At 39.7% G+C, this 24,620-nt stretch overlaps 1 protein-coding gene, 1 long non-coding RNA gene and 1 other non-coding gene across 4 annotated transcripts in view; all 3 read left to right on the top strand.

Moving 5' to 3' along the window:
* Positions 1-24,620, top strand: part of LOC145457620 (putative ATP-dependent RNA helicase DDX17) — a 169,169-nt gene that overhangs the window by 5,188 nt on the left and 139,361 nt on the right. The gene's annotated exons all lie outside the window — the stretch shown is intronic.
* Trnal-uaa (transfer RNA leucine (anticodon UAA)) lies at positions 6,792-6,874 on the top strand. Its single transcript has one exon. It is a non-coding gene; the product is annotated as a tRNA-Leu (tRNA).
* The window catches only part of LOC145457855 (uncharacterized), a 383,081-nt gene continuing 380,363 nt past the window's right edge, over positions 21,903-24,620 (top strand). Inside the window, exon 1 of the long non-coding RNA XR_013920988.1 lies at positions 21,903-22,896. This is a non-coding gene — a long non-coding RNA (uncharacterized LOC145457855). The remainder of the gene's footprint in view (positions 22,897-24,620) is intronic.

Raw genomic sequence — 24,620 nt, 5'->3', positions numbered from 1 at the left:
AATCCTAGGATCCTCATTTTCAAAGTAGCTTAGATCTCGAAATAAGCTTTGACTCGCTATTCTCCTCAAACCATGGAATTATCACGAGTATCAGCACCTTCGATCACTGAAGAAAAGGATGAAATTATATCCGAAGCATATTCCTTGACCAGGAATTTTATCATGTACGAACTCGACGGCTCATGCGTTAAATGTATCAATGCCTACAGTATAGAGTAGGTCTATACCCTACAAAATTTTCTGATTAATTCTCCCTACGTTAATTTACCATAAGAAAGACAATTTGACTCCTAAAGCCCGAAATTTTGGCGAGGGGCCAACAGTCAGTAAATCATTTCGAAGTGCAAGTACAGGAATATCATCTTGTCCTACAACTGTGTACTAACGTTCAAGGTGAGAATTTAATGTTTAGCATGCTAATTCTGTTATTGAAATTGACTATGTATGGGTATATGCTATGTTCACGAAAATCAGATATGCCTAAAAGTCGGTATTCGACTGCGATAGTTTCAAAGGTGTTCCATCATTAGATGTGTGTGATGAAATTTAGCATGGTGCATTGTCATAAGGCTCTACAACTACGTATCAAGTTTAGAGTTGGTATTCAATGTTAAGCATGGTAATTCCGTTATTAAAGTCGGCTATGTATGGGTACGTGCTATACGCTCCCACAAACAGATGTACGCAAAAAGCCGATGTAGAGCCGCGTTAGTTTTAAAGTTGTTCCATCATGAAATGTGTGATGGGATTTGGTATGGTGCATTTTATAATGTCCTATAACCGCGTACCAACTTTAAAGGTGGGAATTCAATGTTTAACACGCTAATTCTGCTATTGAAATTGACTATGTATAGGTATATGCTATGTTCACGCAAAACAGATATACGTAAAAGTCGATAACCCTGTGTTCTCGATTTCTAACTAAAATAGTTACTGAGTAGAATTTGCAATCACTTTCATCTCGCTAAATAACTCTCGCATAGCCCTATCGCTCGAAATATATCACCAATCACCTGTTCAGAGCAATAAACACATTTCCAGAATGATTTTTATATTCGTAATATGTGATAATACATCATTAATTATACGAATCATTACCATTTGCGTAGAGTAAACATTAAATTCATCTACTCTCGGCGCTAATTTTGGGAAACGAAATTGGTACAATTTGCATATTACCCTTAACGTCGAATTCATTCAGTTTCACGTTTAATTTCCGGATAAATTCGTTCACAATCAATCATAGTTTCATTCACTTTTATGAGGACATTTCGCTTGCTGTTATATGGTGAAATTAAGTGAAATTTCACATGACACCCAATAGATCTACAGTAGCCACGAATCTGGAAAATTGGTAATCGCTCAACGAAACCATTATATTCAACGGCCTCGAAGAAGAACGAGCAGCAACTCTTATACATCAGTAGCTTCCTACATAAAATACCCTCCCATCTCAAACAATTTTTCGAATGAAATGAGTTCAGCATTACGCTCCACTCTTCTCTGGTGAGCTCAGATCGATAGTAGACAGAAACTATATCAGTTTCATCTACAAGACTTGTTGATATTCCATGAAACACCGCCATTCCCATGAGAATTTGAATCTCATAACGCGCAAGAAATCGCTTGAGAAATTTGATATCATCTTCTTTACGCTTCTTCGAGAGTGAATTTGAATACGAACGATAGTCAGATAATATATTTCGCCAGGTATTCGGATCAGTTAGATTCTCATCTTCATGTCTTAATAGAAGCTCCACCATATTCTGTACAGTTAATCGTCTTTTCACCTGCTGAGGCATTTCTCTGATACGATACGATACATAACGAAAAACATTCACCATAATATATATTCTGAATATATTTTTTTCTAACCATCCTCGAGGCAATCCGCAACTATTTCCAGAACCCTCCCAATAAATGTATGTCTAATTCTTTGCGAGCACTAAGATTTCACCTAAATAGAGATCAATCATTCTTACGATGTCGAAAAAACTAAACAGATAAACAAAAAACTCTACCAACATTAAATCAGAATACTCTTACCACCTATCAAGGATAATATAGCTCCGCGAAGACAACTCAACCTTTCGTTAACCTTACGTAGCCAATTAGAACCTCATTGAGAATAGCTAATTCGCGATAACACCAACCATAGCGACGTTCCAAAGCGTCATGTTTATATTGGATTCTCGCTAATACCCCAACAGCTGATAAAGTTAGATAGAGGCTACTAGCTTTAGTTTTTCCTAAACGAAAACTCATAGATACTCAAGTAGAAGACGCATCCATAAATTTATACTCGACTGCAAGTGGAAGTCGTGATTCTCAAGTAAGCAAAATGTAAGTATTCATGAGTTGGTTTAAATGAAGATTGTCAAGTATAAGTAGCATAAACATCATATTTGTAGTAGCATGTCCTCAAGATATTTTCAGTTGGGTCTAATTTCACGCTGCTTACCATCCGTACATGCACTTTGGATTCACATTCTTTTCAAGGGATAAGCCACACATGCGAGAAAAGGCACGCAGTTGAAAAATTCATGATTTCGTACGAGTTTGTATTTTAGTAATATATACTAATTTACGATACCGCGTTTGTAACTTAATTTTTCAAATTTCTACAGCTACGTAAGGAAATTGTTAGGGTTACCCAGAATACATTGCAGGTCAAATTTGACTAAATTTGGTTATAATTACTCCGCGCGGGTATGCACTTCGGATTTGAGATGGATGTTAGTCTATGAATTCTAGCTTTACTCACGACCTAAGGTCGCTAAATTGCAACGGCAACTAAATGCAAGACAGACTTTACGCAAAAGTTGCTATTCTGAAAATTTTGTCAAGGTAATGGTTTGAAAACTTATACTTGAGCACTCATACTTCTTGAGAATACCCAAGTAGGTTTTTTTTTTTTGCCTAGATGCAGCACATAGTCTCAAGTCCTTATGATATTGGAGTACATCAACTTCATGATAGCTAGAGTATTAAACAGTAATATACCTAGAGTACTAACGTTTTACTTACTCGGAAATGACTACTTCTACCTTATTTTAAAGGATACCTCATTCGAAGCGAAATTGTATGTGGTTTTGGATAACATCCAAGATGTAGGCTCACTTTGAAGGTTACTTCGTAAACTCAAATATTGCGCAGTGAGAGTTCGCAAATTCTCGAAGTATTTTTGTTATTTTTATTGCGATAAGTCATTCTGCAGCGCGAAAATGCGTCGTAGGATATAGATGAAACTAGCACCACTCATCAAGACCGCTGAAAACAGTACGTTTCAACATTTAGTAGCAGTAAATTTCTAGTAAAGTTCAAGACGTGATGATTTCTGAGTGAGTTAAAAAGTATTGCAGGTATAGTTTAGCTGAAAACCGAATACTCTGAAATAGAAGTAGATGCAGTGTAAATAGTTAATCACTTGATTAAGTTTAGCGCAAGCAGATAAAACCTATACTTGAGTAGTACAAAATGCACGAGTACTTCGCTATCGCCTCCCTGCACGTAATAAGTGCTTTTACCGATACTCGTCGGTTTCAGTTTAGATAGAATTCAGAAACCAAATAATTTCATAAACATAAGCTAATTTAATGAATTTACTCGAATGTACTATGCCGCGCTGATAAGATTAATTATAATATACTTATCATGTTACAGCGATTTTTCTAGCGTAGAAAATCTTTAAAATGTAGTAAGCAGGCCAAATGAAGATATTCGTTGAGTTGAATAAACATAAAAAATACTCTAGACCACTTTATCGGTACTTTACAGTTTCAGTTTTAGATAAAATTTATCCCTTTCACCTATAATTACAACTCCTCGCTATCTAAACATGTTTAGAATATATTATTTGCGATGATACGAACCCGTGAAGTACTCAAGTAGCTTTTCGTAGGATATAGATGAAACTGACAACACTCACCAAGACCGCTGGTCCACTGAAAAAAGTACATTGTAGCAGTAAAGTCCTACTAAAGTACAAGAAGTAATGATTTCCCAGTTAGTTGAAAAGTAAGTATTGAAGGTAAAGTTTGCTGGAAAAAGCGAAAAACTCTGAAATCGAAGTAGATGCAGTGTAAATAGGTAATCACTTCATTAAGTATAGCGCAAGCAGGCCAAACCTATACTTGAGTAGGCCTACTGCAACATGTACAAGTACTTCGCTATGTTCTCCCTCCACGTAAAAAGTGACTAGGTTTTAGAGTACTTTATCGGTACTCGACAGTTTTAGATAAAATTTGGTAAGACTTTAAATTTTAAAGTAGTTTGAGCTTACGATTGTATCACCTTGACAAGTAACATTATCAGACATGAAAATGATACTATCACCTAATATAGAAGTTAACACGCGTCAATGTGCTTCGGAATTCACGAGAAATTGCTTACTAAGAGAAGTATATTCTTGTATACACAATAGTGAAGAGAATCTTTAAAATGTAGTAAGCAGGCCGATGGGTATTCGTTTAGTTGTATAGGCATAAAAACATTCCCGCGCGCTCAAAACTTACATTGGCACTTTACTCAGTCTCCTTGAAATAGCATTGTTTAGTGTACGAGTTCATTTTATTTCGAAAAAAGAGCATATCAATGATATCGTTGATCGTTATTGCGTCGATTCACTAGCTGAAATCCTCCAGATCGGTTGATGTTTCGAGGTACACCGCTTTGCTGGCGTCCGACACTGCGATCCGAGTTCTTGCGTTCGATCTGACCGTTTTGTTTGATGTAGCGATCACTGGCTTGTAGTATATACGATACGAGCGGAAGGTCGGGATTATGAACAACTACGCTAGGCGAATAGATGACGAATTCATCAGCTCGCAGTATAACCGCTACCTGTATAATGTTTGCATGTCGAGTATAAGGGTATTTAACTCGCCACTAAAATGCCAACGGAATAGCCGCAGGGAGCCGGTTCTCGTTGCTATAATTAAACGAACACCTTTGCCGCAGGTACGCGATCACCGACGTTATAATGATAGGGACAAATTAGCCGCATGAAAGCGAGTCTAATGAATATAACGACAGACAACAAGTTAGTTGAAAAGTAAAACTAATCGTGACCGATGCAAGACGGCGTGAAACAGCGCTTTCGCTCGATTCTTGTTGATGTAGCGATCACTGGCTTGTAGTATATACGATACGAGCGGAAGGTCGGGATTAGGAACAACAACGCACAGGCAGTCTCACACACTTTGCTGCATCTGAGCTTCGTACTAATACATGCATAATTTTTGCATGACGAGAATACGGCTAATACGGTCAATAAACGCCGGAGGCGAGTCATTTAAACCTTGTTGCTAGATAATACCACTTTCGGCTACAACAAAGTTGCCCTGCAACAAAAAATAGAAGCCCTAATGATCATGCAGAGTAAAGTTCAATTATACATCGAATTATTCGAATAGACTTGTGTAGGTATGAAGTGAAATAGAGCGGAGTTTACGCAAAAGTTGCTATTGATCATGGACCAAGCTTGCTTTCAGAGCTGGAAACTAAATGCATATGAAAATTTAGCTAGGTTTTCTCCACACGCATTAAATGTAGGCCTACTCAAGTGTTTATGAGGCGGCGAATAGTTCGAAGGTTGTTAGCATGTAAGGACGTCACATAGAATTGTGGAGTTTTCTGTAAACTATAATCCGGTGATCTATTTTCAATCACTATATTTTTCATTAATCTAAACTTCGCAGTTACGCTTTCTACAGTTTACACATTTTACGACTTATTTTCTTTAGACCCATACAAGTGATCCCCAATGTCGGGGCTATGGAAACAAATCAACCATGCGTACGTAAATCTTGAGCTTAGATCACCGAGACTCTTGTATGCAACTAACATTACAGACAACCATTCGACAATATTCAACTAGCATTAATGCTTTCGATATAGTGCATCATGTACAGCGACACGCTGATCAATTCAAATTCAACAATGGGATCCCCCGCACAATCATGAAGCCCGATTTGCGTTGAATATTAACGATACCAACAAATCGGAAGATCTCTTTTCCCTCTACATCTATGATAGAGGTACCATTCCATTGAGTACGAATAACTTGAGATTCTGTGGGATTGAAATCGCAATCAAATAATATGAGAGTATCTTTTCCAGCTTTCAGAACTTGGACAATCGTATCAGGACTATATCGCAACACCGCAGTATGTGTGCGTGCAAAACGATACACAGTTATTTTTAGTGCCATCCGTACGACTTATGTTCAACTTGCAGTGCAACTGATGATTTATTTGCGACCGATGCATTAATGACTTTAATACTATGTACTTTAAATTATCCACACCTATGAGTCGAAATGTTGTTAAGTAACTCATGTTTTCAGCATAACCTAAAAGCAAAGTGGACGAATTTCCATGCGACCGATGCATTAATGACTTTAATACTATGTACTTTAAATTATCCACACCTATGAGTCGAAATGTTGTTAAGTAACTCATGTTTTCAGCATAACCTAAAAGCAAAGTGGACGAATTTCCATGTTGATCAAATACCCCAAACACTGCTTGCTTTCATAGTTAGTAATTAAGCGCATCACAGAATTTACCCAAAAAAAGTCGGTACTCCGAAAATTTTGTAAAGTAGAGCTTTTGGCGTTGGACTTAAGTTCAAATGAACAAGTGTTCACGTAGGTTCGAGGTCTGAATGAGTCTTTTAAAGCATATAGAAACGAAAAAACTAATCTAAAAAATGTACGAAGTTTGGATGCGGCATATTTGGGTTTTTTAAAAATTATTTATACCCACGATTCGAAAAATCGTTACAATGGAACTGGGTTGGTCGAGTGGTTAAGGCGTTGAACTTAAGCTTCAATGAACAGGTGTTCACGTGGGTTCGAACCCCACACCCAGTACGTCTTATGGGGATTAGGATTTTTTGGATTCAAATTTTTCGCTATTTTTTCATGGCCATAAGTCATTCTGGACCGCGAAATTGTGTAGCATATACTAATTTACGATAGCGCATTTGTAATTCGTGCAAATACAGTAATATCATAGTTCTTGTAACAAATTTGTATGCGCACAATATATGTTTATCATAAGTCCCACACATTCATGATTTCGTCCTAGTTTGAGTTTTAGAAAATATTATACCCACATTGCGACATCTTTCAAAAACAAAACGATGGCCAATGCTTGAGAGAGCAAATTTGCTATTTTTCATTGCCAAATATTGTGCTTTCAATTCGCACATGGATTATTGGCAATATAATTTTACTTAACATATTTCTTTCAATTCCAGGCCTATTCAGTCCAATTAACGGCCACAAAGCTGAGTCCTCGACATCTCATACTAGCGCACCATGAAAATGGCGACCTGCAGTCATGGATCGTGGCGAATGGCTTCCGCATAAAGGGATCGTCTCACAATGAAGCGACACCATTTGAGATGGTGCTGGATCTTCTCTATTATGTTTGTGACCTCACATATCCAAAAGTTTTCCAGATACTCTCAATTTTGGATGAAATATTCGAGCGACATCGAACTGTCCTAAACGCAGTCTCCAAACGTCTCCGCTATTTGCACTTTTTCACATTTTATAACACCTTAAGTAGTACTTAACAGTTTTAGTTTTAAATAAAATACGGAATATAAACTAATCGAAAAATTCGGTTTTTGCGTGCATCTGTTTTTGCGGGAGCGTATAGCACGTACCTATACATAGTCAACTTTAATAACTGAATTACCATGCTTAACATTGAATCCCAACTCTAAACTTGATACGTAGATGTAGGACATTATGGCAATGCACCATGCTAAATTTCATCACACATCTAATGATGGAACACCTTTAAAACTAACGCAGTCGAATACCGACTTTTACGCGTATCTGTTTGCGTGAACTTAGCATATACCTATACATAGTCAATTTTAATAGCAGAATTACCGTGTTAAACATTGAATTCCCATCTTGAAAGTTGGTACGCGGTTATAGGACATTATAAAAATGCACCATACCAAATCCCATCAGACATTTCATGATGGAACAACTTTAAAACTAACGCGATTCTACATCAACTTTTTGCGTACATCTGTTTTGCGGGAGCGTATAGCACGTACCCATACATAGCCAACTTTAATAACGGAATTACCATGCATTGAATCCCAACTCTAAACTTGATACGTAGTTGTAGGGCATTATGGCTATGCACCAAGCTAAATTTCATCACACATCTAATGATGGAACACCTTTGAAACTATCGCAGTCGAATACCGACTTTTACGCATATCTGTTTTTCGTGAACATAGCATATACCCATACATAGTCAATTTTAATAACAGAATTAGCATGCTAAACATTAAATTCTCACCTTGAACGTTGGTACGCAGTTGTAGGACATAATAACAATGCACCATACCAAATTTCGTCAGACATTTCATGATGTAACACCTTCAAAACCAACGCAGTTCTATACAGACTTTTGGCTAAATCTGTTTTTCCGTAGCGTAGCACGTACCTAAACATAGTCAATTTTATTAACGGAATTACCATGTTAATATTCGACTCCCTACCTTGAAACTCGGTACGCAGTTGTAAGACATTATGACAATGCACCATGTCAAATTTTGCAAGTACTTTATCTTTACACGACGTTTTTTGTAAAATGAATACTAATTTTATTGAAAAAATAAAAAATAAAAAGAGCGAAAAATTACATTATATCCCGGAACGCAACAAGAGAAATCGTATGAATTTGTAAACTACTTGTTCATGACATAATAATAATTCTACTTGTACACTTTTTCACATTTTATAACACTTTAAGTAATACTTAACAGTTTCAGTTTTAAATAAAAGACGGAATATAAACTAATCGAAAAATTCGCTAACCAATTTCGCGTAGGCTATGCATGCATACAAATGAGGAAAGTTACATCAACGCGTGTTAAAGTAGCTGTATCGAGTTATCGAATGATTTTCTCCTAACATCAAAACAACTAGAATGTATAACTAAATTAAAAAAACGTATCTAAATGAGCTCCAGGGCATTGTGATTATGCTGCATACCAAATTTCATCACACATTTCATGATGGAACAACTTTAAAACTAACGCAGTTCTATAGCAACTTTTGCCTGAATCTGTTTTCGGCAGCGTGTACATATACATAGTCAGATTTAATAACAGAATTATCATGCTAATATGTGACTCCTCACCTTGAAACTTGGTACGTAGTTGTAGGACATTGTGATTATGCAGCATACCAAATTTCCTCGCGCATTTCATAATGGAACAACTTTAAAACTAACGCGGTTCTACATCGACTTTTTGCGTACATCTGTTTTGCGTGGGGGCGTATAGCACGTACCTATACATAGTTAACTTTAACAACGGAATTACCATGCTTAACATTGAATCCCAACTCGAAACTTGATACGTAGTTGTAGAACATTATGGCAATGCACCATGCTAAATTTCATCACACATCTAATGATGGAACACCTTTAAAACTAACGCAGTCGAATACCGACTTTTACGCATATCTGTTTTGCGTGAACATAGCATATACCTATACATAGTCAATTTTAATAGCAGAATTACCGTGTTAAACATTGAATTCCCACCTTGAAAGTTGGTACGCGGTTATAGGAGATTATAACAATGCACCATACCAAATCCCATCACACATTTCATGATGGAACAACTTTAAAACTAACGCGGCTCTACATCGACTTTTTGCGTACATATGTTTTGTGGGAGCGTATAGCACGTAGCCTACCCATACATAGCCAACTTTAATAACGGAATTACCATGCTTAACATTGAATCCCAACTCGAAACTTGATACGTAGTTATAGGACATTATGGCAATTCACCATGCTAAATTTCATCACACATGTAATGATGGAACACCTTTGAAACTATCGCAGTCGAATACCAACTTTTACGCATATCTGTTTTTCGTGAACATAGCATATACCCATACATAGTCAATTTTAATAACAGAATTAGCACGCTAAACATTAAATTCTCACCTTGAACGTTGATACGCGGTTGTAGGACATAATAACAATGCACCATACCAAATTTCGTCAGACATTTCATGATGTAACACCTTTAAAACTAGCGCAGTTCTATACCAACTTCGCGTGAATCTGTTTGCGGGAGCGTAGCACGTACCTATGCGTGATCAACTTTAGTGATGGAATTACATATGTAATTAAGTTTCAACACTTTTACAATGATTCGTCTTGCTTCCTATAACATCCCACTCGAGAAAATGCGTCGTAGGATATAGATGAAACTGATGTTATTTTGGCTAATGCATTACAGAAGAAATTGAGGGCTGCTGGTCGACACAAACAGGCTACCCAGCTGGGAAATTTTTTAATACCAATTCGGGGGAAGCAGAGTGGGAATCGGTGATGCGATCTCTTTCCTTATCCAATCCCCAGGGTTTGGTAAATGACGAAAAGATCATTGGGGATTTCCGCAGAAATTATCGCTGGGAGGATGAGCCGCTACCTCTCCTGAATAGCGCTTTGAAGCAACTGGAAATAGACATGGATAGTAAAATTAAAAATAATCCTGACGAATTACGTCTTTTCCGAAATCTACGACAGCGACTACCAGAAGCGCTTAGATTGATGTTACGAGGATGAGAAGAGGAGAAAAGATGGCGGGATGTTGCGGAGGAACTACAACTTGTTTGGAGCTCCGAGTTTCTGGACGAACAAGAGACGCGCCCCAGGTATCAGGAAACAAAGGAAGGGCGTGATACAAAACCGTCCTTGCCGCCAGTACACATTTATAATGTTCAACCTGCAGGGCAAATAATGCAGAGTTATCCCACTCATGGTAGCGAGGACAGTCAGCTCAACACCCCTCCTTCACCTGGCGTAACACCACCGCCGGTGGTACAATCACCCTCGCCCCTGCAACCAATGAATAACTTTGGGGGGGGGGCAACATCTCCTGGGCCATCTAGGGGGATCTCACCGCGTCAGCTTGCCAATGCAGGCCAGGAACCGCAACCACGTCGTAACCTTCAACGTACAGTGCGCACCAATCGATCCCCTACCCGCATCGTGAACGGTAATGGACCTGGTAGGCGAGGACAAGGCTCGAGGGCCAGGCCAGTACAACAACAGAATGGGCGTACGGCATCAACGAGACCTAACGGACAGCCAACGAGAATAACATGATCTCCACGTGCTAGCCCAGGACCGGGAACCTCGAACCGAAGTCCGCGAATGGCGAATACGCAAGACTCCGGGATGGGTGCAGACAGCTCACAAATTACGCCGTCCAGCAGCCAGGAAGCCCGCAACATTGCTTATAGTCAAGGTGAGCGATACAATTTTCTTGGAAATCCAAATATTTTCGCTCCTCTAGGTTTGTATCTAAATCCCACCCAGGGACAATCCCTGTCCGTCTGTTATTACTGTAAGGCACCAGGACATCAATCCCGAAATTGCGTGGCTAAATTCATACTGTGGCTAAACGATAAGGTCCTTGCCAAAGATGAGGAATTAGGGTGGGTAATTCGTGGGCGAGCACGACCTGTACCCCCTCATGTTAAAGAGTCTGCTGAACGAAACTGGAAACCGTTCCTTGCAAGAAATAACATACTTACAATTGAAGGTCTTGACCGATATCTTGCTTCTCAAGGTTCTCCCTCGTTTACACAAAGAACCGCTTTGTGCGAAGCCTATTATGATACCAGGCCAAAAAATCGAGATAGGGATCAATGGGGTCCTCATGGACCACCTGCACGTCCATCTGGGGGAAATACCCAAGTGGCCTGGGCGAAACCTCAATATCATGATCGCCCGCGTCGATATGATGCTTCATATTGGACGGACGAGGAACTAAATCAAGGTGTACGACTTTCAAAAAACGCCTTGGGGTGCTGATTGATCCGGTGAATCAGCTCCCAGACAATTTAATACTTAAACATATAAAAACTGTACATAACTCTTCTTTACCCTTATTTACATTTCTTGATATGCCGGATGACCCTCTACAGCCCGACTTTACGGAATTGTTTGGAGGCCAATTGTTGTATTTGATTGATACAGCAACTGGCACGAAATTCCTAGCTGACACGGGGAGCATCCCCAATTTGATAATGAAAAAGGTCGTTGTTACTAAATACCCACAAAGCTGGGAAGAACGTCAACCAATAGACATGGAATTGACTGGAATAGGGGGCTCGTCCCAAGTGGACTCCTTCGTTGAGATTAATATTGATGGGTTGTCCGTTCCATTTGTGACCGGATCAGGAGTCCCACTTAATATCATAGGGCTGAAATGGATTGAGGAAGTCCAACAATTACCGGGCATAACCACGGAATTCAAAACCCCGTCTAACGCAAATGAGGAGTTGTCATTAGTATCACTACTTGATGAGAATCAGGGTGATCAAAGGAACGGAACCAAAGTCGGAAGCAGTATTAGCTACACTGTAACCGACGATGGGTTGATGGATGCTGCAAACCAAGGTAGCGTGGAGCGGAAAATTGCCGCTGGCGCGAGTACCGAGATGGAAAAAACCACTGGTGCGAGCGACGAGTTGAAATTAACAACTAACGTCACACATAACCCATGGGAAACTATTGGTGTTGAGACAGGAATGCCTGCTGACACCGTTAATGAAGACGTCGAGCGTGGAATCCCCGCAGGCGTAAAGATGGACCTGCACGAGAAAACTGGTCCCGAAAACTCTCGCGGATGCACTTGTCCGGATAATGATAGAAATCCGGCCCATAGATGCATAGCGACTGTTACAGCTGACATCCAGAGTGGAATGTCCGCTGGCGAAAATGCATCTGCACGAGAAAACTGGTCCTAAGTGCCTTCGTGGATGCACTTGTCCGAATAACCTTGATGAATCGGCCCATAGATGCATGACGACAGCCACAGTAATGAATACTTTCCCAAAAGGTTCAAATGAAGCAGCAATTGCCGGTCAACTGGATACTCGTCCGGACATGTTCGACAAGGAGTCTGGGGATTTTAAGATGCACGTCTCCCCAGAAAAAGGGTTCCCGGCGGAAATGGAATCCGTCGGCGTGACGGTAGGTGCGGGCACGCGCCGAGATCAGAGGCCTACATCGAAGGACCTCACTCTCTCTCCACCAACACCGACAACTCGGTCATCACGAATCTCAAACCAGCCTATGGCTGGGCCAGTTACTACGTATGTTTTACAGAAGGACACTCACCCGCGCGTCAAGACGGAGCTCGAAAATCTCTGCGCACAATCGGTAGCGCTGGCCAAACTCCCATACAAACCTCCTGATCTGACGACTCCAGAAAATACCATTATCGCTGATGATGTCTGGAAAGCCATTTACGCACCGTTTGCGTCTGAACTCGAGGACCTACGGGGCCACCTTGGCGCTCTACAAACCATGAAGTACAAATGCGACATCGAGCTTAAGGATCCTTCGACGAAACCATTTGTGTCTGGGCCTTATAATTTGAAGGGGGAGGGCCAGGCGAAAGCATTGAAAGAAGCAGTAGACAACTTCCTGGACTTGGGCGTTATCGAACGAGGTTTTGCCGAATGGAAATTGGCTATCTTTGTTGTCCCTCAGAAAATGAATGAAAGACAGAAACAAGAAGACGGATGGAAGCAAGCATGAAGGGTGGTACAGAACCTTCAACCTCTTAATGCGGCCATAAAATCAATAGAAGTACCTCCGCCTCTTGTACCAGACGTAAAGCAGCTCGCCCAAGGCAGAGAAGTGCTTTCCCTCCTAGATTTGAAAAAAGCCTATTTCCACATGGACGTAACGGAAAGATCTAAACAATATGTGGGTATAGCCATCAAAGGGATGCATGTAAGATGGCGTAAAATGCCGATGGGGCTTAAAACAGCTGTAGCCCTTTGGAGCGCGAATATGCAGGAATGCGTGGTGAAACCTATCACGGAAAAACACCAACAACACATGAAGCAAGTTGGCAGGACAGATGAGGAAAATGCAACGCCTATGGAGGCCTACATAGACGATATTTTTCTCAGCACAAAAACTGTAGAAGACCACTTACTGCTGCTACACATGGTATTTGAACAGCTTGCCAAAATGAAACTAACGGTTAGCATCAATAAATGTTTCATTGGAAAACGAAGGGTGAACCTTTTGGGGGCAACCTTGACGGGGAAAGAAATAGAGGTTCAGCCCGAAATAATAAGGGCTTTACGAGAACTCTCACCACCCCATAATGTATACGAGCTGCGGGGGTGGATCGGTGCCCTTCGCTATATCTCGGAACATATTCCTGAGCTAAGTTTGAAGCTGGCCAAATTTGATGCGCTGACAGGTAAGGTTCCTGCGACACAAGGACGAGCGACGCCTGTGCTATGGACCAACGAATTACTGCAGGATTTCAAAACAGCACAAGCAGCCCTCGATGATGCTAAGGTTTTGTACCATCTGGACCCAAATCTTCCCATTTTTGTGGAAACAGACGCTTCAGATATTGGGTTTGGATCAATCATTTTTCAGACGGAAAAGGGGTGTAAACCACCTTTCGAAAAGGTTTACCCAATTGCTTATTACAGTCAGAAGTGGGCGACTCCAACGGCAAAAGCTTATGATCCGTGTACAAAGGAATTGAAAGCCTTAAAGGATTCGGTTGAAAAATGGCAGTCAATGTTGAGAGCCTTATCCTTTACAATAATCACTGATAATACTGGGGTATTTGGGCTCCTCAAAAGAATGACGGATAAAGCAAAAAATCCAAGCCCAAAACCCCTGATTCAGAGGTGGCTCAATCATCTCGCAGGATTCCAAATAAAAGAGGTAATTCATTTAGGTACGATGCAGGTATTTACGTCAGATGGATTGCCTCGATCTTATTGGATGGAAATGACTGCGGGAGAAGAGGACCCACATGTTTGGGCGACAATTCCCAAGGAAAAGAGCGGTTCGTACCGACAGAAAAGACCCCGACCGGAAAAAATACAGCAGATGCTGATGTCTCATTGCCGCCATGAACTTTGTGACAACTCGGTGGACGGGTTTCATCCCTGGGAAGATATTTGCGGTCTCTTCAAAAAGAAAACTGGGGAACAAATGGAAAGGGACGAAATACAGAGCGTCATGCAAAGGTGCGACAGAGCAATAACCTCGGAATATGGTCTGGCGGCCGCCCATGGACATACAAAAGGGACGCCCCCTCCGTACTGTAAATATGAAGGTAACGAGGTGTTGTACCACATGACGACCGAAAACAATGCCAGACAGATAATGTCCGCAGGCATTGAACGGATGAACAGAAGATTCATTCATTTGAGCAAAACGTTAACGAAGAAAAGCAAAAAACGAAATGTGGTAATTTACATGAAAGCAGCAGATATAAGGAATAAGGGGCTTGTATTGTTGCAATCTAACGTGCAAGAAGTGGTATTGTGCGAAGGCCCTATACCACCCACAGTCATACAAAAGATGTAAAGCTGTTTTTGGCAGAGTGTAAATATGCGAAATAGTATGGGCAAACGGGCCAAATTCATATAATAAGAGCAAACGGACAAAACTGAAACCTCGTAACGAGAAAAAATGCTGAGTCAGCATTTTTTGACTCGTGCGAGAAAAACGAGAGAACAAGAAGAAAAAAGAGATTAAGTGATAGAATAAGGAAATTGAATTAAATGATCATGGGGAATCGTGATGAATGACGTCAAGCATACACACGGGTAAGCGGGCATATACTTCACTAGTTCCAAAATCTTCATACTGCAATGGAGCTGATGTGAATGCTGTAACTGCCTGTTACGTGGTGGCTGTGAATATTGCTGATATAGAAAATTCAGCATCATGGGACATATCAAAAGGCACTGCTGAAATCAATTGAATGCCATATTGTGGTTATTCTACGTAGGGGAGATGTGGTATCAATGGATCAAAAATTGGAAAATGATCGCTGGCCCCAAAATGTTCCGCCGAAAACAGCAGATCTTTTGCTGGCTCAGCACTTTGATACAAGCTCTACCTATTGCGCACATATACATGAATATCCGTCTTTTCGAAAAATATTTATGGACGTTTAAAATTTGTTGCTCGAACGTGTCATAGGTCCCCACCCGGTGGGTCCAATGGCACACGACCCGTGCCATAGGTCCCCACCCGGTGGGTCCAATGGCACACGATCCGGGGACCTATGACACATATACCCTAAAAAACTCAGATGTGACAACTTTTCTTGCTCAGTGTTATAATCTGAGCTACAGCAAGCCGAAGAAGAATTTTCAGCCGCAACCGTCAAAAAATAGATTAAATATTAACTCAAATGTTGTCATAAAATCACGTTTCGATTTAGGCTCGGACTTATAAATTTGAGGGTACATACATATTGTCCGAAAATCGACGGTGTGACTTCCAAATACCTCGTTATAGCGATAAAACATCATATGCAATTATTACATAAAGATTTTCTGTACGTAGTCATGTTTCATTTGTTTCATGATTAGTATGCTTGATTATTTTGTTTGATTTGGCTATTGTATCATCGGTCCCCACCCTACCAATTTCGTATATGAATCGAAAAAAAATCCACTCAAGGAAAGTACGGAAAAAATAATAGGTTCCATTTCATAGCCTGATACAAACTCTCGACTTCACAATAAAAATTATTGCTGGTTTGTTCGTGTGGAAGGTTACAAAGAAAAATGTTTATGTTGATATAAATTTACTTTACACCCCCAAAACAAAAAACATCTGTGAGAGACCCCATAGTTCGCGCACGTCGAATTTTTTTGTATGTGAGGAAAGATGTTGCCAGCATGCAATTGCAGACAAGTTCACGGAGTGTAATCATGGAATTATCATAGAGAATTTTCAAAGTATTTTCGGCCCCAGTGATACATTGGTACCACATCTCCCCTATTCATTCCCAGCAAACACAAAACCGTAAAAGGATCATCCGGGATCATCTCGATTAGGTTCTGATTTTCTAAGTGTCGAGGGAATGTCTAAAATACGTAGTAGGATGGTCTTGTGGTTATATTCAATCAGAATAAATTCATACTCAGTGTTGTCCCATCTCATGCATTAGGCTTCGTTATATCCGGTAGTTAACCTAATAATGCAAATTTTCTATCTCTCGCGGGTATGACTAAAATACGTAGAAAGGATGACTTTGTCGGTACATTCAATCACGATGAATTCCTATCCGGTTTTGTTCGATCTCATGCGGTAGCTTCGTTCTATCCATTAGAAAACAATGTTCTCCCTTCGTTTTATTGCGTGAGGATGTCACCGATGTTGTATATTCGTGTTGTTGCTCTAAGGTCGAACAGTTTTGTTTTCTTCTGATATATATGATCTTCATTATATATATATATTCGCTCTTTCGGTAATCTCGCTTGTTCAACAAGTATGGCTAATAGTTTCATTCAGTTTCATTCAGAGAATAACTAAATAAGTGAGATGTTGTACGTTCAGGAATATGATTATCGATGCGTGACTTCTAGAATATTTCGGCGATTCAAATTTTACGTCATCGCGCCGGACAAAGATTTGACGCGCAACAGGTCGCACCCAGGCATAGTTCGCTCTTTCTGTATGGTAAATGCCGTAAATATATAGGAATGGTGACTGACTGAGGTAGCGGGTTAAAGGTATATACGCAGTAGCATATAGCTTATGGGGTATTTCGAATTGCCTGTAGTATATGACGCCTAGAGCTGTTTGACTTTCTGCAAAACAGGTGTAGACAACTATAGAAAAGTTTCAGCTTTTCCAGGTTAGAATTAGAGCTAAACCTTTTTTTCCGAATTAGATTACAATTATATTGCTGGCATTTCGCTCTAATTTAGTGAAATTAGACCACTATAATTATCTAGTTGTCCAAGTCGCTTCAAACATCTGAATTACCGGTACCTATATACCTACGGCATATCATACGGTAATATTTATGCTTGAATTTTCTAGGTATATAAGTCAATATAGATACATACCTGTAGAACACTGATTCGTGATTTTATAAAAGTTGGTGCAAGAATGGACATTTTCAACTTGATGTTGATTAATGGAGCAAAATTTGATATTTGAGTGCAATTATACCTCGAATCCAGTGACAAGATTATTAATCGTTGTAACCAAACGCAGCTTGTATTTATGTTGGCCCAGAGAATTTGGCTAGCCAGACCGTATTGATAGAATATGGTCATAGTAAGATAATATTTTGGGCTAATTTACATGAAGTTTCCAACATTTGATTTGATATGTCCGCTAAAACAGTTGTTATTCTGCTTTCGAATAAGACCTAGATTGCTGGTTTCAATGGTAACTGTGTTTGTCGAAGGCTGTAAAGGTAATTTCTTTTCCATGTTAGATGTTTGTTTGTTTGTTTGTGGTGTTCATGGTGGTGGTTCGACTACACTGGTCATTTTACACCAGGCCGGTTCTTATTATCATTCCGTATCTGCCCGATTACCAGTGAACTCGGCACTTAGTGAATTCGACCGCACAAACTCGGCACTTGGTGAATTTGGCCGGAATAGCGGTACCGGTCACCATGACTGGTTACTGGAATGTTTGCCGGTGAACTTGGCACTTTGAGTGGTTGTCAATGTTGTACGGGGGTCAGGGCATGCGTAGATCACACAGTCAATGCGTGATTAGATCACAGATTGTGTAATCGCGGGAAATAACGCGACGCTCTTCACTTGGTGAACTCGGCCCTTGGAGGAATTGTCACTAGAACACCTTCGCATTAGAAATGCATTTAATATGAATGAACAGTATCAAAAAGGAAATTTAAACGTGTCGTGGCTCGCGGTAGATCTGGTAATCTTGGGATCCTTCAACCCTGTTATCGAGACACCCTAACCCCAGAGTGGAATCGTCTCTCCAAAGGCAGAAAATAATTTATTTTGACGTGATCATGCGAAACATTTGTTGATGAGGAACACTGGCTTGTCGTGATCGATAAACGAAGAAGCGCCGCTTGATCTTCCACGGTTTCGATCTCACATACAACGCCAAGATCCATCTTCTCAAAACTTACACGACACAGGCCCGTCACTCACGCCATCGATTCCAAGCAGACCGCGCGTGGTCGGTATATGAGCGCTGCGTTATTTCCCGCGGCTATGCAATCCGTGATCTGATCACGCCGTGACTGCATGATCTACGGATGCCCTGACCTCCTTACAAGATTGACGAATCACTTGATAATACTATTATTAGTTTAATAATTCATATTAATAGCTGTTAATACACTTCATTACAAAATTTCCCGTGGGCCGAATTCACCAAGTGCCGAGTTCATCGGCAACCATCTGCCCACTTATAGCACGGCCCACTCCTAGGCTTTTTAAGACATGGCTATGCGGATCAGATGGCGAGGAGGAGCCAACACTTCGGTAGGAATTATGGAGTCGACGTGTCAGGCTCGAGCCCGCAATTCATTGGTGTTTAGCTATAATGGAACGTACCACTACGTTACCTCGCCATACCTTGTAAAATGGGACCGTAGTATTTAACATTTCGTGTGGCAATTGACTTTTGTGTGGAAAATTGTGTTTGTTTCAGAACTTATCCAAAACTTTTATCCCGCCATAGATTGTATATCATAAAACGATATCGGAATTGATCCTAGAATAATTCCAAAGCCACTCACCACAAAGGAGGATTTAAAGAAGTTTGATGACATATTGAATGAAAGCAAAAGCCTTTGCAAGATATGTGATATGTTGAATCTGTTTTGTTATTTTTAAATACTTTGTTGTGCCGATAGCAGACGGTATATATAAACGTAAGATGTGGAAGCTATCAAGGTGTTATGTTTATTATTTTTAGAAATTCAGTCAGTCAAAGTGGACGATCGTATTGCTTGGATTATATTTAGGCTTATTTTAGCATCTTTGAGATGCAACTCTGAACGTGGACGGTCATGAACAGTCAACTAATTCTGTTCCTATATTGACGTATCAGACATTTGCACTCGTACCGTTGACGGCGACAATATTGGTCATTCAGCAAGAAGCATCCTGAAGAAGGTTCCCAGTCTGGTGTAGTTATAGCAGAGTCGGAAAGAATGGGAAATACGCTTTCATCAACCTCCATTTGAACAAGATCACATATAGTAAGAGACATTCATGATATGCTGCAAATGTGACTGTGTTCTTTGTCTAGTCACCCCACTCATGTAATTATTGAGGCGTCATGCCAGGGTTGTAACCAAGTCACAAGGCTCCGATTCGCAAGTCAATCTCACTTTTATAGTTTTGACTGGAGTCATTTTCAATTCACCACCGGGTCAAGTCCGAGTCCAAGTCAGCGAGCAGAGGTCCAAGTCCGAGTTATGGTGTTATGACTCGAGCCAGAGTCAAAGTCATTGTCTTATCTGCTCAGTTTCCAATTTAAGTCTTGTTAAACCAACTTTTTATATTTTTTTTGTGATATCGAGTGGGTCGCATTTATAATATACGAATTTTCCTTACTTTTAGCAGTTTTACCAGTATCGATAGACGAAATCCCAATAGCGATTTGCTGTACTATTCTTTGAAATAACCGTGAAATGTCGGTCTTGGCCGTCTGAGTCTCAAGTCATGCGCAATGAGTCGAGTCATTTCCGTACTTTGAGAAGATGACCCGAGTCAAGTCGAGTCAACAGAAAATCGTGACTCGAGTCTTACAACCCTGCTTCATGCAATGAACATTTACTTTAAAGATAAATAGTAATTAAATAACTGGTTGGTGGTACAAAATTTTAATACTGCTTTCAAAAGTACCTTCATGATGAACGTTATTGAAACCCGAAGAACTTTTCGCGTGCCAATTAAAGAGCTACCGGCACGATAAAGGAAGCAAAACACAGTTTAATTCAAAACCAGATTGAGAATTATGACGTATTAATGTCGAATTTAGAAATAACATCAATGGAGCCAGAACACAGCAACAATGCAGTGTATAATAACAGTTGCGTAAAACAGTATGACAGCGTGACACAATTCTTTAATTATTTATTATAGTGGTGCCCACTGTAAATACTATTTTATTCAAATCCAAATTTTTCGATGGCAATAACTCCGCTTCCACTTGTTTGAATCGAACCAAATTTGATGAACATCGTTTCTATACATAACCTAACACTTTCATGGGGTGAACAGAAAATTTTTCAATTTTTTCTATTTATTTTTAAAATAATAAATAGAAACTTTCTTTTCCTGTAGCAATGCGGCTACTGTTTGGAATTGAACCAAATTTGGTGTGTAGGCTTGAATTAGGTAACCTAACAATTTTATCAAGTAGCCAGAACGATTTGAGAAAAAAAGTCATTTTTAAGATCCCTAATGTCCATGTCAGAGAAACGTTTTAGGGTAGGCCTACTCACATGTCTCGCAGCGTTCTCTACATAATTGTCAATTGCGATACAAACTGTTCGCTTGTATTGGTTAAGCCATCCAACTTCGAATTGTAAAATGTTGGGAGTCTTGATATCAAATTTTTGAAAGGTGCACTTTGAGAAATTTTGGAATCTGTCAAATTATACAAAAAATTTTAGCAAATTCTTTGACATATTTCAGCTATTTGGGACTCGATCAACGTAAAAGAATTGGTAATTATTTTATACAATATATTGTATTTGTAGTTGAAGTATAGTAATAATTCTTATGGTTACCGCACTTGTAACGATTCACGGCCATAACTGGAATAATTAGAATGATGTAACTTTCAAATTGTCATGCATTTTGCAACAACATTGTTCTCAATTTTCAAGGTGCTGACCATTGGAGGAAGAATCACCATTAAGCCGGGAATTCACGATCCGTAAACGCGGCCGACTGTCTCTCTCCTCAAGCGGAAGCGACAGAGGAGAGAAATGAAGAGAAAAAAGGAGCAGAAATAGCAGGAGTGTGACAAGTCGCGTCCGTTCGCTTTAATGCGTATTTCCATCCGCGAAGCGCGAAGTAGTAGGTGGAAAAACTAATGGGTGTTTGGCTAGCGCTTATATAAGGTTGACTCCAGCGCTGTATTTGCTAAATGTTGCGGTGAAATAGGGGTGGTGTCATTTGGTATCAATATTGACTATTAAAAGACCATTTGTTAGTGGTCATGGATTTGTTCGGCCAGTATGCAGTAATTTCTGATGGTCACTTCCCGGGCTTCTGTTCTCCAACCCCTCATGATTGTTATTCTGCTTCTAGTAAGACTGTCGATTCTAATGTTTTATCGTATCATTTGTCGGAGGTTTCGCTCGCTTTATTTACAACATTTTGCTCTCTGCTAGGTCAATTACTGGCTGAGTATCACTACAGCCTAAGGAACTGCACTAATTCTCATTTTAATGTCTTGCTGGTTATCTTGCTGTCAATTCTAATAATTTGTTAATGTCTATACCAGTGCCACCACTCAAATGTTTTGTTCTCTGTACACAATATTGTTAGGTCTTCAGCTTTCCAGGCAGAGTATCATTCCACTTTCTAGACTTAGTATATATCTCTCCAACTAGCTGCCAAATAACTGATTCGTTTGGATTGTTGAATTGATCATTTTTGACAGAATGTGACGAAATTTTAGTCAAGAATTCATTTTGTGTTAGTGGCTGTTTTCAAAGATTGCTGAAGTAGTCAGCGTTGATCTTGATAATCAAGTAGAAGTGGCGATTGAAGTCAGTTCTCTAGTCATATAATATTAAAAAATATAATAATAAAAACTTGAAAACTTGAGTGGAAATAGTCCAGAATCAAATCCATTTTAGTAAGTATCGGTGAAAAAAATGTTGGAGTCATTCGTTACTCGCTACCTCTGCCATTTTCGCAGTACGAATGTCTTAGCTAATAATCGTCATTTTCATTTTATTTCTGCAGGTTGTTGAAAAGAAAACGCCAGAGGGATTATCATCATCAGACGATGAAACCTTCTGATTACTGACTGTTCTCATGGTTTCATTCATTGGCACTACTTTGCACTACAGGTAATTTCGTTCGTTTCATTTTTTACGCCGCCATTATTTACTTGCCAATTCGTTTTGAATTAAATTACCGCAAATGTGATTAATATGTAGTAGATAATGTGGTGTGTGTGTGTGGACGCAGCCGTGATCAGGTTATGCCCAGTGGTAGAAAACAGGTTATTATGTCAGGATCTTCTTCTAATGTAGGATCTACATTCTACTCACCATGTTTAAAGGCTGTAGCATCTGCATAATATGTACATTATTGATGTACATGGAAAAGACGTTGAATTGAGTCGACACAAAATCCCCCTTTCTACTACCTGCCGAGATCCAATATCTACTATATCGACTCAGCTTTTCTACATCTTTGGTCTGTACTGTGTTTGCTGGGTTGTTTCAGCGTGTATAAATAAATCCAAAAAAGAGAAAGTAAAGATATAAATCCAAAAAAGAGAAAGTAAAGATACGTCTGCTATGTGTAGCAAGCAATGGTGTAGTGATTTCTGCAGAAGTGACCGAATGAGTTCATTGAATGAGAAAAACAAGAAATGCATGGGTCCTTATTCAGATGTAGCTAGAATTGCCTAATTCACACTGAAATTTGAGGCTATGTTGATTACAGCAATCTGTGCATTGTAGGATTTTATAATAAATATTAATTTTATCGGATCAATACGGCACAAGATACAATCTAGATGGCCAACATGTATTTGATCATAATTACACCTATAGCTACCCATATACGCGTGTACATGAAGCTTGGCTTGTTTTGCACTCTCATGAAACCAGAAATTAGATTACATTCGAAACTAACTGGACATGTGAACATTTCACACGCAGTTTTTCTGACCACGATACTTGCCTACCCTACTAGATGAAGCACTCAAACCTGGCTTTAGATCACCATTTCTGTGATCACACGAAATAACGCGCTGTACTGCCTCGTACCAAAATACTGAACTTTCCTTTTCAGAAACAACGGCTTTAGTTGTGAGAAACACAAGGTCTTGAATAATTGAATGATATTAAAAGAACATGAAAAAATGAAGACAGAATTAATAAATTAATGGTAATTGACTTCACGTCGCCCTCGATGTAATTGAGGGTGATCTGAAAATAAAAAGTGGGATAAGTTAGGGCTAAATATCTGCGAACGAGGTATTATAATCTTACCGTTTCAGATTTGAGTTCCAGTGTAATTGATTTCTTTTGTTTCCGATATGGAACTGTCACATTTACTCCGTGCTACGGCTAGACTTATGCCCTTTTGCATACGGGTTTCTCGAATTGAGTATGTCAAAAGGCGATCAAAACTACGCAAAAACTTAGCATTAGCAGCACTACCCCAAAAGCATCTCATTTTGAGGTTCTTGTCACAATATTCGATTGCATCAGCAACACTGCTGCTGATGGTTTGAGCAGCCAAGTTAACTTTCATTTTTTGCTGCTTCCATTCCACATGACACTTCTTCAGCTTATTGCCAAGTCTCATGCTTTCTGATGCCTGGAGTTCTTGCAGTAAAATGATGAAATTCCAAGAAATTTGGTGCCCACTACCATCTTGCAAAGTAGCCTACCCCATTCTGCTAGGCAGTTTCTGATTAGTTTGAGCATGTGACAAGGATCTAGAATTACTTGGATTTGATGATCGGGTAAATACGGATTAGTAAAACTAGATACAATGTTCCTGGAGGATATATTTGCTCCTAATGCAGAAAGCATTGCGAAGTGACAAGAAGGTC

Source organism: Botryllus schlosseri, chromosome 2, assembly GCF_051294905.1.
Source record: "Botryllus schlosseri isolate E-star chromosome 2, Bs_hap1, whole genome shotgun sequence".
Classification (NCBI taxonomy): domain Eukaryota; kingdom Metazoa; phylum Chordata; class Ascidiacea; order Stolidobranchia; family Styelidae; genus Botryllus; species Botryllus schlosseri.
Note: the sequence above shows the minus strand (reverse complement) of the source record. Positions and strands in the feature narration are given on the sequence as shown.